Source organism: Nuphar pumila, chromosome 11 (genome assembly GCF_984573655.1).
Source record: "Nuphar pumila chromosome 11, dmNupPumi1.hap1.1, whole genome shotgun sequence".
In the NCBI taxonomy this organism is placed as follows: domain Eukaryota; kingdom Viridiplantae; phylum Streptophyta; class Magnoliopsida; order Nymphaeales; family Nymphaeaceae; genus Nuphar; species Nuphar pumila.
This window is the reverse complement of record NC_143259.1, coordinates 64806001-64822096: the sequence shown is the minus strand read 5'-3', so window position 1 is coordinate 64822096 and position 16096 is coordinate 64806001. Positions and strand designations below refer to the sequence as shown.

The 16096-nt window shown below is 35.2% G+C and overlaps 1 pseudogene; it reads left to right on the top strand.

Moving 5' to 3' along the window:
• Window positions 1–4163: 4163 nt before the first annotated feature.
• LOC149822405 (large ribosomal subunit protein uL18 pseudogene) lies at window positions 4164–13419 on the top strand (annotated as a pseudogene).
• Window positions 13420–16096: the final 2677 nt, after the last annotated feature.

Below are 16096 nucleotides of genomic sequence, written 5' to 3'. Positions count from 1 at the left end.
TTTGTACATATTCTGATTTTGGCCCCCATGTCATGACTGTTGTAGCACCCCTTCAACAAATCGCCGTTTGGTTGACAACATTCTTCAGCAAATCATGGTTACAATTTTTAGGGTCTTCAATGAGTCTCTACTACGATTTATAGTGTTTTCGGGTCTCCAACGACCCCTACAACGATTTATGGTGTTGTCCGGTCTTTTAACTACGATTTGTAGTGTTTTCAGGTCTCCAACGACCCCTACAGCGATTTATAGTGTTGTCCGGTTTTTCTACTATGATTTATAGTGTTTTTGGGTCTCTAACGAGACCCACAGCGATTTGTAGCATTGCGGGACATCGCTATAGCGATTTGTAATGTTTCTCGCTAGACACTACAGTGATTTGTGATACAAATCGCTGTAAATCGCTATCCGAATCAGGACCAACTTGTCAGGGCCATATCTCCCTAACCAGAGATCGAATTTCAAATCCGTAAATAGTGATGTTTTTGTTATAGAGTCTAGTTTATTTTTGTAAATTTTCAGTGATTTATATAGTAATTTGATATCTCATTCGGATAAAAAACCAGACCCCTATCAGTCTGTCTTATTTGTGTGACACAGATTTGAGTTCATTTTGTAAGAGTCATATCTCCTTAACGGAAGATCATTTTCCAAATCCGTAAAAAAGATTTTCTTTCTCTATGTGTCTAGTTTATATCTGGAAAATTTCATAACTTTTCATACTCATTTGTTATCTCAAACCTATTAAAAACCGAGACTGGTTACAGAATTTTAAATTCTGTAACAGGTTCATTTCCTGTTTGGAAATAGTGACTTCCCGAAGTCGCCATTTTCAAACCAAAATCGATTTTTCAATTCTGTAATTTGAATTGGTTTCTTGATTAAATTAAGCAACTTTTCCTTCAAATTTGGGAGAAATCGGATCTGTTTAGTCTCTGTAACATCCAGTTTACTGAAACCTGTCTGTTAAAACCCAATTTCTTGTTTCTAAAATTAATGCTTTGATGTTTTGATCATAACCCTAGTTTCAAGAATGATTTTGATATTCTATAAAAAGGAAATGCTTTCTTGATGTGTTGTGAATCTATGTATACATTTTGAGTTGAAATCAAATTGTTTAAGACTCCCATCTATCCAAAAAATGCTTTTCAAATGCTTTCACAAAATCATGCATCATGTGTGTTTATTTTGTTTGATTTTTCTTTATCTCTGAGGCATGGAAGGCTAATTTTGGATGTATTCTTCAATTTCTCAATAATTGAGGGAAAATCCATAAAATCCTACACTTATTTCTAATAAGTTTGCTCATTTTGCAGGATTTTCTGTTTTGTTGTCTTTTTTTTTTTAATCGTTGTATCCATTCAAAGGTTGTAATAAATCAATTAATGAGAAGTTTACTTTATGCTTAGTTTAGAATGAATGAGCATGTAGTTTAACTTTTCATTTCTCATAATCAATGTGTTGCATTTTTATTTTCATTTTCAATAACACTATGGTGACACACGAATGGCACCAGCACCATTTTAATAAAAGGTGATTAAATCCTAAGTTGATGATTTGCATTTATGGCCATAGTCAAAATGTGAACAAAACTTAGGGTTTTTATCTTTTATGGAATAACATTGGCTCCACACTGGATCTCTTTCCAAAAATCATCATATTTTTCTAAATATTTTCCTCCTTTATCAGTGTTTAATTTAAAATTAACTCAAAACATATATCAATGGCCATAGTCAGGATATATTGAGAGTTAATTTTATTTTAAACTCTATGAAGGCACCAAAATGTATTTTATTCTTCAAATGAATTTAAATACAATTATTATATAATACATTTTATGGCCATAGTCAGAAATGTATTATATCTTCAATCTTATTTCAATTCACTTAAAGAATGAAATATGCTTTTCGAAACCTAATTTCAAATTTCTTTTAATGCATTCATCATTCAAGATAGAATTGCATCAGCATTTTCCACCTCTTTGAAACCATTTTTTTTTCAAATTTTCAAGTGAATTTTAAAATGATTTTTCAAAATCAGTTTTCATTTCAAAGTTATCCTTTTCTAATTTCATTCTCAATTTTATACAATTTCTTATTTTCAAATTAATTCTCTCCATTCAATTACATTTTTAATTTCAAACTTCACTTCTTCAAATCTTTAATTTTAAGTCTAAAGTTCAATCTTTTGACTTCTAAATTCAATTCTAACTTCTGATTTTCAAATTCAACTTTAAATTTTGAATTGAATTTCGGAATTCGACTTTCCGATCTTTGATTTCAATGCTCTTAAATTCATTTCAAATTCTTGAATTTCAAAATTGTCGTCTGATTTGCGACATCCTTCAGTAAATCGCTATTGTGATTTACCGTCTTTTCATAAACCATTGTGCGATTTACAAAGATTTTTAGCAAATCATCCTCGATTTATCGCTTCTTTCAGAAAATCGCTGTTGCGATTTATAACATTCTTCAATGAATTTTAAACCAATTTCTGAACTTTCGGGCCATTTCTTAAAGAATGTTTTCAAAATTCATTCCCAAAATCACTTAAAAATCTCAATTTTTCTGAAGCATTTCTAAAAGTATGCATGTTTTCAAGTTCAAAATCATAGCACAAGCATGATTCTTCGTGCATTTAGGATTTAGAATAAATACTTAGATAATATTTTAGCAAAGCAAAAAGGCATAAATTCGATCCTTGGTTCGATTACCCCTGGTAAAGGCGCCAGGAACGGTTGAACCTCGTACCGACGAGCGAATCTCGTCTCTCAGTTTTCCCGCAAATATTTCAAAAACGGAGGCGAGTTATTTCTCATTTTCAAAAATTAAGGTCAAGTGAGACCCCGTAAAAGAGTTCCTCTTCTCTTTTTCTTTTCTTTTCTTTTCTTTTCTTTTCTCTTCTCTCCTTCTTTCCGTCTTTTATTTTCTCCCTTCAAAAAGGAGGAAATAGAGGCTGAAAAGGAAAAGAGAAGGAAGAGAGAGAAATCACAAGAGAGGAAAAATTTTGCGATGATCACAGATTCATCTCCAATTTGGTCATGAGATGCGAACCTTTCAACCACTTGTTGAGAAAAAGAGTAAAATTTGAATGGGGATCAGAGTGTCAGCTGTCATTTGAGTGCATCAAACAGTATCTCCTTAATCCACCCATTTTGAAGCCACCAGAACTTGGAAAGCCACTTCTCATATATTTCGGTCAATCAGAATGTTTGTGGCAGATTTCTTGCGCAATATGAAGAAGGCAGTCAGATAGAACATGCCATCTATTATGTGAGCAAGACTTTCATTGACTATTAGAAGAAATATTCTCAGATGGAAAAGACATGTCTAGCTTTGGTATGGATGTGTCAGAAGCTGAGGCATTACTTGTTGGCATCAAAAAGTAAAATTTTATTGAGGCTTAATCCTCTTAAATACATTCTTGAACAACCTTTTCTCGCTGGACGGATTGCGAAATGGCAAGTCCTCCTGATGCAATATGACTTAGAGTATGTTTCTCAAAAGTCAATCAAAGGCCAAGCTATCGCAAATCAGTTGGCAGATTTTTCCCTGATAGAAGAGATCAAGGCAGAAGATGAATTTTCTGATAATTGCATCTGCAATGTTCAAGAATCCCCAATTTGGAACCTATTCTTCGATGGATCTAAGAATATGTTTGGCATAGAGATTGAAATCTTATTGATTACTCCCAAAAAAGAGATGATCCCTTATTCTCTCAAACTCGATTTTCAATGTACTCACAATATGGCCGAGTATGAAGCTCTAATACAGGGCCTCAAAATTCTATAAAACTTCAATGTCAAGAGAGTGCATGCCTTCGACGATTTGCTGCTTGTCGTCAGCCAAGTTAACGATGAGTGGCAAGTGAAAGATCAGAAATTGATCCCTTATCATAAGATTGTCTTAGCTCTCATAGACAGCTTTGAAGAATTTCAGCTCAATCACATCAGGAGGGAACACAATCAGATAGTCGATTGTTTGGCCAGTCTGGGCTCTATTTTGTCTTTTAAAGACAGTGAATCATGTCGATCCTTAGAAGTTGGCAGACTTGATCAACCTGCCTTCATTTCAGCTGAGCAAGTAAACCAGACCAATTAGAAAGAGAAGCCCTGGTACCAAGACATCAAGAATTTTATTAAAACTGGTGAATTTCTACCAGAAATGTCAAGGAGGGAGCAACGTGTGATCCACTGCATGTCCGCCCGCTATTTCATTCTTGCCAATGTCCTTTACCGTCGCGGATTCAGTGTTGAGTACGCTAGATGCTTAGACAAAGATGAGGCTATGGAAGTTGTTCAAGAGGCACATGAGGGAATTTGTGGTGGCCATGTCGGTTACCAAACATTCGTCAAGCAGATCATTTGGGCAGGATATTACTGGAAAACTATGCAGCATGACTGCTATCAATTTGTGAAAAAGTGCATCAAGTGCCAAATGCATGCACCTTTCATCCATGCGTCGGTCGCGTATCTATAATCAGTTGTATCTCCTTGGCCATTTTCTATGTGGACCTTCGATGCCGTAGGCCCGAACACTCCTTCTGCTTCTAATGGTCATAAATATTTTCTTACAGCGACAGAATATTTCACCAAATGGGTTAAAGTCGTGACTCTGCGTACAATAGATGGCCGCCATGTGGTTTCTTTTATTCACAAAAACATTCTATGTCGTTTTGGCATACCACATGACATTTCTGACAATGACAGTCATTTCAAGAATGAGAGGATGAAAACCTTCTGTTCGAAATTCAGGATCTACCATCATTTCTCAGCTCCTTACTATTCTCAAGGAAATGGTCAAGCAGAGGCCACCAAAAAGATTTTAATCCGCATTTTGGAAAGAATTGTGGAGACAGGTCATGATTGGCATGAGAAAATGCATTATGCACTTTGGGCATACCGAATCACCATTCGCACTCCGACCAATGCTACTCCTTCAGAGCTTGTTTATGGGACTGAGGTGGTGTTACCTCTCCATATTTAGAAGTCAACTCTCAAATTTGCCTCACTTATAGAATTGCCGCTTGGTCAGTATTAACAGCAGAGATTGGTACAGCTTGACCTACTGGATGAAAAGAGACTCAAGGCAGCAGAACATGCTCAAGCTTATCGTCAAAGGATAGCTCGGCATTACGCCAAGTCCGTCATCGAGAGAAAATTTTGAGTTAATGATCTAGTTCTCAGATCAATAGCTCATATCAAGCATCATCCGCGGGGCAAATGGTCACCCAATTGAGAAGGTCCTTATGTGGTTAAGAAAACATTACCCCACAATTCATATCGTCTGATCAATGCGGATGAGGTAGAACTGTGGGATCCTATCAATGCTCTACATTTGAAAAAAAATTACACCTAAATTATCCATTCTATCTTTGTATTCTTCAAAGTGCTTTCTTCAAATACAAATGATCAATCATTCTTTTGTCCAATGTCTTTTTTCCTTGTTATACTGGGGCATCTTTTGTTGTGAAGACTTATATTCCCTTCATGTGCAGGCAAGATCAAATAAATTCTTTCTCCGCAACTTTTATCAATTTTTATCAAAACTCATCAAAAAAATTACTAATTTTTATTAATTTTTATTAATTTTTATCAATTTTTAACAATTTTGTCAAGTTTTATCAAATTTTCATCAATTTTTATCAATTTTCATTGATTCTCATCAATTTTTATTCTCGTCCCCCCTTCAGGTTAAGGGATAAACCTGAGTTTCCCTTTCAGGTTAAGGGATAAACCTGAACCTCATTTTTCAAGGTCTTATTTCATTTCAGGTTAAGGGATAAACCTGAATCATTTTCCATGATTTCCACAAAATTCTCATCAATTTTATTTTCCCATTCAGGATAAGGGATAATCCTGAGACCATCATAAACAATTCTAATCCTAAACTGTCTCGGATCAAGGATTTTGAATAAATTTTTCATCTTTGGAAAATTCGTAATCTTCGGATTCAATTCATAGCTTTTGTTTATCCCTCTCAAATCCAACTTCCAGGTTGGAAATGTTTTCCTTTGAAGATCAGAGTTCCAATTTGGGTTTTCCTTCAAAATCATTTTTCCTTTTGAAGATCCGAGTTTTGACTCGGGTTTTCCTTCAAATTTTTTTTCCTTTTGAAAGTTTCAGTTCCGACTCAGGTTTTCCTCCAATTTAATTTTCTTTTAAGGTTTGGGTTCCGACTTGGGTCTTTCTTCAAATCTTTTTCCTTTGAAGTTCTGACTTGGCCTTCCTTTTTAATCCAACGCTCGAGTTGGACTAAATTCCTTTTCCTTTGAAGTTTCGAGTTCAGACTCGGCCTTTCTTTTTTAATCCAATGCTCGAGTTGGACTAATTCTTTTTCCTTTGAAGTTCCGAGTTTCGACTCGACCTTCCTTTTTTAATCCAATGCTCGAGTTGGACTAATTCTTTTTCCTTTAAAGTTCTGAGTTCCGACTCGGTCTTCCTTTTTAATCCAATGCTCGAGTTGGACTAATCTTTTTTTTCTTTGAAGTTTCGAGTTCCGACTTGGGCTTCTTTTTTAAAATTCAACGCTCGAGTTGGATAAATTTTTTCTTTGAAGATCCGAGTTCTAACTCGTGTTTTCCTTACAATTATTATTTTTCCTTTGAAGCTTCGAGTTCCGACTCGGACTTCCTTTTTAGATCCAATGCTCGAGTTGGACTAATTTTTCCTTTGAAAATCTGAGTTCCGACTCAGGTTTTCCTTTTAAATCTTTTTCCTTTGAAGTTCTGGGTTTTGACTTGGACTTCCCTTTTAGATCCAACGCTCGAGTTAGACTAATATTTTCTCTTTGAGGATCCGAGTTCCGACTCGGGTTTTTCTTCTAATTATTTTTTTTTTTAAAGATCTGAGTTCTGACTCGGGTTTTTCATTCCCATTAAGGATAAGGGATAATTCTAAGACCATTCATAGAAGTAACGCAGTTCCTCTATGATGGTTCAACCTCATGGCAAATTTTTATAAACAGACCTCCGGGTCGACCAATCATTTTCAAACTTTCGGGTTGCAATCTTACCAATGTCAATCATTTTCCAGCCTTTGGGTTACAACTTTATCAAAAATCAATCATTTTCTCTTGCGAAGGACCCTTTTTCTAGGGAGAGTTCGAGGGAGCATGTTCCTTTTCCATGCAATCATTTTTATTGTTCGCAAGAACCCTTTTTCCAGGGAAAGTTTGAAGGGACACATTTCGTTGTGAGATGTTTGCAAAATAACAACCCAATTTTTACACAAAGGAACTCTTTTTTTAAAGAGAGCTTCGACGGAAGCCTGTTTCTTTTTGTGGTCCCCAATTTCTTATTTCGGCCTCCCTGTCATATAAGACCCTTTTTCCAGGAAGAGTGTGATGGACTCACTCATCTATGATACTTTCTCAACCTTTGTTATCAGCCACATTTCCATAAGAGAAGCCTAGAGATAGGGAGTTTTGATGAAAACTTAATTTCTCTTCAAAAGTTTCATTTTGCAAACACCTCCTCTTCAGAGAAGAGAGGAGTATTTTCTATTTCCTGTTCAGGTAATAATCAAGCCTGAGCCTCTCTTTTTGGGGAAAAAGAGAGGGGCATTTTGTCACTGATGTGTCAATTTGATGTCAAGCAATTCTCTTCATCAAAGATTTCATGAATATTTTGCCAAATTGTCACAAAAACAATTGTTGATCTCAAAATTTTATTGCACAAAATTTTACCTCAAGCTACCTTCAATATTCCCTCTAAAAGAGCAAAGCTTTTGCGAGGAGAGAACAAAATTCAAGTTTTTTCTGTTGGTCAACCAAGAGGATGAAGAAAAATCTTCGATATGACCAGTGAAGGAAAATTCAATGATGTTGAAAAGCCATAAGTGAATTGATATTGATCATAGTTATGGCACATTGTTAAAGATAGTTCTTTTGGCAATAAGGCAGTGGAAATATCTTGGGCAATAAAAGAATCCACTCAATCTCCTTAAATCATGTAAACTTCAATTAACTATCTACGAAAGGGATCTCTCAACCATCATCAAGTTGAAGACTGATGGACGAGTTAGATCTTTGGGGCCAAAGAAGACTTGGTTCATCTCTAAGTTGAAGGAGTATGTTACGTGTCCTTCCAGGGAAAGTTCAGATCATCGTCAAGTTGAAGGTTGATGTGATGAACCTCCCGACAAACCCTCAAAGATATTTAATTTATGTTATCATCAAGAGATTTTAATCAAAGAGACAGTATTATCAATCAAATTCTCTTGGACCAAAGAAGACTCCGATCAACTCCAAGTTAAAGGAGTATATGACATGTTCTTCCAGGGAAGATCAGAACTACTCCAAGCTGAAGGATGATATGATGAACTTCTCACCAAATCCCAAGGGAGCTCAATGTTATGTCTCAAAGGATGCAAAAAGATCATCATGGGTAAACCCCAAATATCAAACTGCCAAAACTCTCAAGAATCATCTTTATATATGTTTAATCCTTCTATCAATATCTTTTCATTTAATCACTTTTATGAAACTAAGAATGTTTTCTCTCTTTTCATATCAAAGAAATTGATAGTTTTCTTGAAGAAACTCAACAGCAACAAATTTTGAATTTGACTCTTGATTCTACAGAGTTAGCTCAAATGGAGGTAAAACTCTAGGTAGAAAGAAGTAATACCTTTTGCATATATGTGCACATTTCAATCATTTTGAATCAACTACAATTTGTGCATCTTATTGGCAATATTTTTTTGCTATCCCGACATGAAGCAAAAACTTGATGTCTATTTTGATATATCCTGGCGTTGTTTTGTCCCTTATTAGGATTTGATAACAAGAGTTGTCAAGGTCCTTCCCTTCTGTTTTGATCTGAGAGCCTGGGCTCTCAGATTCATACACTTCCCTGTGTTCCCCACTGTCCCACCATAGATAATCCTCGTTCAGGGTAAGGGTTAAACCTGAACTATTTCTGCAAAAGGTCATCTGTTTTAAAAGTCAGTTAGTCTCAGCAATGAGATGCCCAAGATCAATCCCTTTTTCAAGCTTCAGAGAACCCCATTTTATCCTTTTGCAAACCCCTCTCGGATTTGTTGTGCAAAATTTAAAGGTTCCATCATGGTTTCTTCATTCGAAGATTCTGTATCTGTTCAGATTAAGGATTGTACATGTGCCTCACTCCATTAGGTATTTTCATCCTCGTTCAGGGTAAGGGTTAAACCTGAATTATTTTTGCAAAAGGTCATCTGTTTTAAAAGCCTTCTCAGTCTCAACAATGAGATGCCCAAGATCAATCCATTTTCAAGCTTTAGGGAACCCGATTTTATCCTTTTGCAAAACTCCTCTCGGATTTATTATGCTAAATTCGAAGGTTCCATCATGGTTTCTTCATTAAAGGATTCTGCATTTTTATATTCGTTCAGGATAAGGATTGTACTTGTGTCTCGCTTCACAAGGTATTTTCATATCCATTCAGGTTAAGGATTGTACATGTGCCTCACTTCTTGAGGTATTTTCATATCCATTCAGGTTAAGGATTGTACTTGTGCCTCGCTTCATGAGGTATTTTCATATCCGTTCAGGTTAAGGATTGTACCTATGCCTCACTCCACGAGGTGTTGTCCCTTTTAGGTTAAGGGTTAAGCTTGAACCTTGCTCCATGAGCTATCGTCCCTTTTAAGTTAAGGGCTAAGCCTGAACCTCGCTCCATGAGGTATCATCCTTTTCAGGTTAAGGGTTAAGTTTGAACCTCGCTCCACGAGGTATCTTCCCTTCCAGGTTAAGGGTTAAACCTGAACCTCATTCTGACGAGGTATTTCTTCCAGTCCCATCGTGTTTTTCCTAGCAAGGACTCCATGCCTTTGTATATCCAATCAGAAAAGGATTATACTTGTGCCTCGTCTCACGAGGCAATTTTCAAAAACGTTCCATCAGGGTCTTTATGTATCTCTTCCCTATTTAGGTAAGGGTAAAACCTGAAATTCATTTTGAAATATCTTTGTCACATCCAGTTTAAGAGCTAAACCTGAGTCTTTTTCAAAAAGCTTAGTTTGTCTCAGCCAGGCGACTTCTTCAAAATCTCCATCTTTCACCATATTAGGATCTTCATCCCAAAGTCCCATCATGATTTCCTCATTTCCTTTTGACCATTTATCTCATTTTTGAGGATTTCGTCATTCCCAAAGCCATTCAAGATAAGGTGTTAAACCTGAGAATAATGTTTTTCAAAATAATTCTTACACACCTAGTTCAGGTTTTCTGACTAGGGCATTTTCAAAATTTGGTTTGTTTTTTTGCCACTAAGCTCGGCTTTCAACCAGCTTAGCAGCAAAGAGGGGGCATCTGTGAACACCCCAAATTTTCCAAAAAAAAAATCAAAAATTCCCTTTTTTGCCCTGGCCCCACCATCTGAATAAATTGGGTCAATTTCTGATCAAATTCCAGTCATTTCTTGGATTCACCGGTTGAAGATCCGAAATCCAAATTCAAACTCCATATCTGACCCAATCTCAGATATAAATCTGATGCTCAAATCCAATTTTGAGCTCGGATCTTCTGTTTTTCAAAAAATCAAAATAATCAATGCTTTGTATTTTCTCAGATAGTTTATCTGGATCCAATCTCAATTCAAAATCCAAACTCGAATGTTTTCTCAAAATCCCGATCCAGATCCATTTTGAAACCCAATTTCTGAAATTTAACCCTATATTTTCTCAAAATCCTCTTTTGTAAATACCTCAAGTTTTAAAACAAAAAATTTACAAAAATGTTTCAAAAACCTCGTTAGGATCCCATTTCTTAAAAATCCTCATATTTTCCTCTTATATCCTTCTAGGTTTTTCCTTTAAAAATATAAAAAAAAAAAAAAGAATTTCAGAAATTGGACTAAGCCTCTTTTCCTGAAAAATCTTGTAAAAGGACCATCTTTCTGAAATTTTTCAAAACTTAGAGGACCATTTTTGAAAAGCCCCTAACGACTTTCTGTTATAAAATAGAGCCGAAGGGTCGATCATGTTTCATCCGTTTTCACATCTCCCTTTCACACTTCATCTTATCCCCTTTCATCCCTCCATTTCACGTCTCTCAGATCCGCATTTCACCTCCCCGTCACCTCTTCTTTCTCTGCTCATCTTCTTTCTCTTCTCTGTTCTCACCCTCATCGAGCCCTCTATTCCACTTTTTTGCCTTGCTTCCCGTTGTCTTCTTTTCCTCTCTTCACCAGTGAAGGATATCCCCCCCCCCCTTCAGCAGGAGTGCAAAGAAGAATTCCTTCAGCTCAAGCTGATTCAGAAGGTCAAACCCTTACAGCAACTAAGGTAAGATGATTCCTCTCTTTCCTTTCTTTTCTAAGTTTCCATGCGTAATTTAATAGCAAGCCTCATGTGTGGTGCCAATCTGCATATAGCAGTATCGGCTCACACACGGCAACATCAACGGAATACATGTGTTCCAACAAATTTTCTCGTTTTCTTTCATTTTTTTTTTGTTTAGCACCTTTTCATTCCTTTGATCCAATCTTTGTTTCACTTTATTTTGCTTCTGCATACGCTATCCATTGTATATCAGGTCCAAAACTTTGTTGGCATCATACCATTTCCCCTACAGCAACATTTCAGCATAGTATTTAGTTTTCTATTCTTAATTTCATAAATATTTTCTCTCTTACTTTCATCTTAATGAACGTATTTATCAAGCTTTGCATCTGCATTCTGTTCAGTTTTTTTTTTGTACTACAACATCATTAATTTCATCTGTGTCTTGTGCATTTTGATCATTCTACATCTATCTTTGTAGTATCTGTAGAATCCATGTTTCATCCAACTTGCATTTTCGTTTCATTTTTTCATCTCATTTTATTCCAGTGTATACACTATTCACCGATCACAATTCTGGTTGCTATATGTTTTGTTACATTACTGTTTTCATTATTTTGAAATACCTTCTTCCTTTCCACACCATCCACTCTGTGTTGAACTGTCCTGTGCACCATGAACCCACACCCACATAGATGGGAGTTACTACATCATCGATGCATATACTATCAGATTAGGTCCAAAAGCATTTGAAATGAGTATATGTATCTCTACTTCAGCATTATATTTATTGCTAATTCATTCCCTCTTTCCCATTTTTCTTTTCCTGCATCTCTTGTTTGGATTTTGCAACTTTTCTGCTAGAATTTGGTGATGGTTAGAGCATGGAGGTCGGCCCTCATCTTTCAATTTCTTTTGTTATTAATATGCTTCATTATGCCCATATAAGCAGTTAATGTTTTAACGAATCTCAGCCCACTAGAGTGAATCGATAAATCAGAGGTATGATGTGATGTTCCTAATCTGTGATTTCTCCAGGTGGGCGATAATGTGGGAAAACATACCCATAGTTGAAACTTTTTGAGTTTGCTTACATGGCTTTATCATTAACTCAGTTTTCTATAGGAGGTCTGCTTTTGTTTGGGTGAATTAGGTATCTAGTTTTGTATGAACACCCCAAATTTTTCAAAATCTTTTAAATATTCCAGTTGAGTAATTTGATATAGAAGCCATCCTTACTATTGCAAGGAGACAATCGACAAGTGAACGGGAAGCCACTCGAATTGAAGCCTTCCATTGGATTTCAGTGCTTTTGATTAAGACACCGTAATGAGGTGATAGCTTCATTGGGATCCATCTTTGACCCTCTTCTTAGAGTACTCTCAAATCCTTCTGATGATGTGGTGTCAATGATTTTAGAGGTTCACGCATGCATAGCAAGAGATGCGCCACACTTTCGACACTTTTTTTTCTTGTACACAAATTTCGTGTAGAGCAGTCACTTCAGAAGAAGAGATATGTAGTCCATAAATTATGCATTTTTTTGGATGCTGAGAGGGTTTTATAGAGAATTTTCTGGAATCTTGGAGGGTGAAGCTGACTTAGACTTTGCTTCCATACTTGATTTTGCTAACTTCATCTGAGCTGGCTGAACTACTTCTGAAGCAATCTTTGATGAATAATGCTGGCATAAGAGCATGCCAATTTTGTTATTCAATTTCTGGTGGAAGAAGATATAAATGTGAAATTCCTGGTTCATGTCGACAAATTGATTCGTCTGCTGAAGACTCCAATTTTTGCTTACCTAAGATTGCAGTCTAGATAAATGGACCATGCAGTCGGAGGCCATTGGGGAGGACTTTTTTGTTAAGCCTGCCAAGAGCAGGAAGACATTTTGTACCTTGTTGGATGTTGATCCTGTAAAGATCACTGTTGGAAACCGTGTGTTTGGTGCTCTAAAAGATGCGCTCAATGGTGGACTTGACATTCCTCACGATGATGAGAGGTTTGCTGGATTCAATAAGGAAGAAAAGCATCTTGATTCTGATGTCTATTGTAAATATATCTTTGGTGGCCATGTGGCAGCGTATATGAAGGCTTTGACGAAAGGGCCTAAAAGGTATCAATCGCATTCTACTGAGTACAGCAAAAGAACCTGATGATATTGAGGAGATATGGCTGAAGGATTTTCCCCGTTCAACATAATTATCTGGTTTGATTTTTATGTTTGTTTTCTTTGGCTTCTTTATTTTGAATGAAACATAAGATCAGATTTGCTAAAAACTTACAATGCATGACCTTGTTACTATTATGTAGCTTCATACCATCAATATGAGTCAAATTGCCCTTGACAAAAAGATGAACATATACAGCATGCAACTGGATCATATATATTTTTCTTTTAGTTTCAAGGTTGGATATGGTAGATTATTTGTGTAAAGGACTGATATCAAGAGTTGATGTTGTGAATCTTAGCAGTCGGTAAATTATTAGTTGTTTAATTGGTCTTTTGATCTGAACACTTTTTTTTTTAGTTTACTACATGTTAATCTTATGCCACCTGCTTATATCTCCAGCTCATGGCACCTCCTTCACATTCCTTTATAATCCACTTCTGCATAGTCACACCTTACCCATCTCCTGAAGTTACAGCAGTACCCTATTAGCACTTAACAATGGCACATAGATCATTTACTGCAACTCCACCTGCACATTTCCTGCAAATGTCACAACAGCAACTCTATGAAGTTCTCCATCATGTGTGCACAAATTCACAGCATATTCACTGCATCCCACCCTTTGGCATTCACTACCCCATATACTGCACACTTATTACACAACATTCTTGCATTATCCCCAACACTTGCACATTGCCACTTACCTACAATACTCATACTTGTCTCCTGCAGAACAGAATTTCATTTAAGCATATTGGGTGACATGTTCACAGCATGTTGTTTTATGGCACATCATTCTAAGCTCCCATTTTTGCACATCATTACCATAAACCCATAGTAAACATTCTCCATCATCAATATTTCCTCCCATGGCCTTTCACTCATTTGCTGCCATAACATGTCATATCTACTGAATATGAACTTATGTATATGAATATCATTCTTGGATGTATGTATGTATGTATATCCCCCTCTCTAGGTATATATATACATATATATAGACATATATATATATATATATATATATATATATATATGTATATATATATATATACATATATACATATATATATATAAATGTATACACATAGATGTATGTATATAAAGGTACCCCTTTTCACCTATAAGTACACAGTTGCATCATCACCTCTTTCTCATCTTCCAACAGCAATAGTAGATTTTTCCTTTTTTTTTAGTTGTATTGGTGAGTATACCCGCTGCAATAGCTTTCCTTATTCTTGTAAATGTCCCACAAGCGTTTCATGCCCATGTTTTCCTATTATGATATTTTGTACTTACACCCTTGTCTGCATCAATTCCCATAACATCCACCTATCTTTTGCTATATTTTCCTGCATCAGCAGCACTCTCATCCACCTATATTGAGTGCATGTCATATGTGATATATATATATATATATATATATATATATATATATATATATATATATATATATATATATATGTGTGTGTGTGTGTGTGTGTGTGTGTGTATATATATATACTCGTATATATATATATATATATATGTATATATAAACATGCATGTATATATGTGTATGAATATAGGTATGCATGTCATTTTTCATCTTTCCATCATGTATATCTTGGCATATGAGCATTTTTTCCATTGATAGCCATATGATATGTGCAATTTTTTTTCATTTTCATACTAATCAGGTGTTTTGCAGGGAATATATGGAAAATATCTTTACTTGGAGTTGTAAATTCAATTTTATATGTTGTAATAAGTTAGGTCTTAATGAGAATTTATATTTCCAGCTTTTAGATAGAATGAATGAGCATATAAATATCATTTGTTGCATCATTTTCCTTCATTTCAAAATTTCATAATGGTGAAACACGAATGGCACGTGCACCATTTTGTAAGAGGTAATTAATCCTAAGTTGATGATTTACATCAATGGCCATAGTCAGGATGTAAACAAAACTTAGGATTTTTATCTTTTATAAAATAACACTGGATCTACACTAGATCCTTTTCAAAATTCATCGTATTTTCCTTAAATATTTTCCACTTTTATCAGAGTTTAGTCTAAAATTGATTCAATACATATATCAATGGCCATAGTCAAGATATATTGAGAATTAATTTTATGTCAAACTTTATAAAAGCACCGAAATGTATTTTACTCTTCATTTGAGTTTAGATATGATTATTATATAATACATTCAATGACCATAGTCATGAGTGTATTATATCATTAATCTTATTATCATTCATTTAAAGAATGAAATATGATTTTCAAATCCAATTTCAAAATTAATTAAATTCATTCATTATTTAGGATAGAACTGCATCATATTTACAAAATCCAAGTGATCTCAAATATCTTTCTTCAATCTCCATTTCAATTCATTCTTCTATCTTATTTCAAAGATTTAGATTTCAATTTCAAAGTCCAATTCAATTTTGAGATTTCAAAATTCAATTTTATATTCAAAATTCCATTTCCAAATTCCATTCTCAAAGTTCAATTCAACTTTGAAACCTCTGATCCATCTTCTGATTTCAAAATTCAAAATCAAGTTTATCTTCTTATCTTCAAAATTCAAAATCAAAGTTTGAGATTAATTCTGAATCTCAAAATCTGACCCTTCTTAAATTCTAAATTCAATCTGGGTTTTCAAAAACCCAT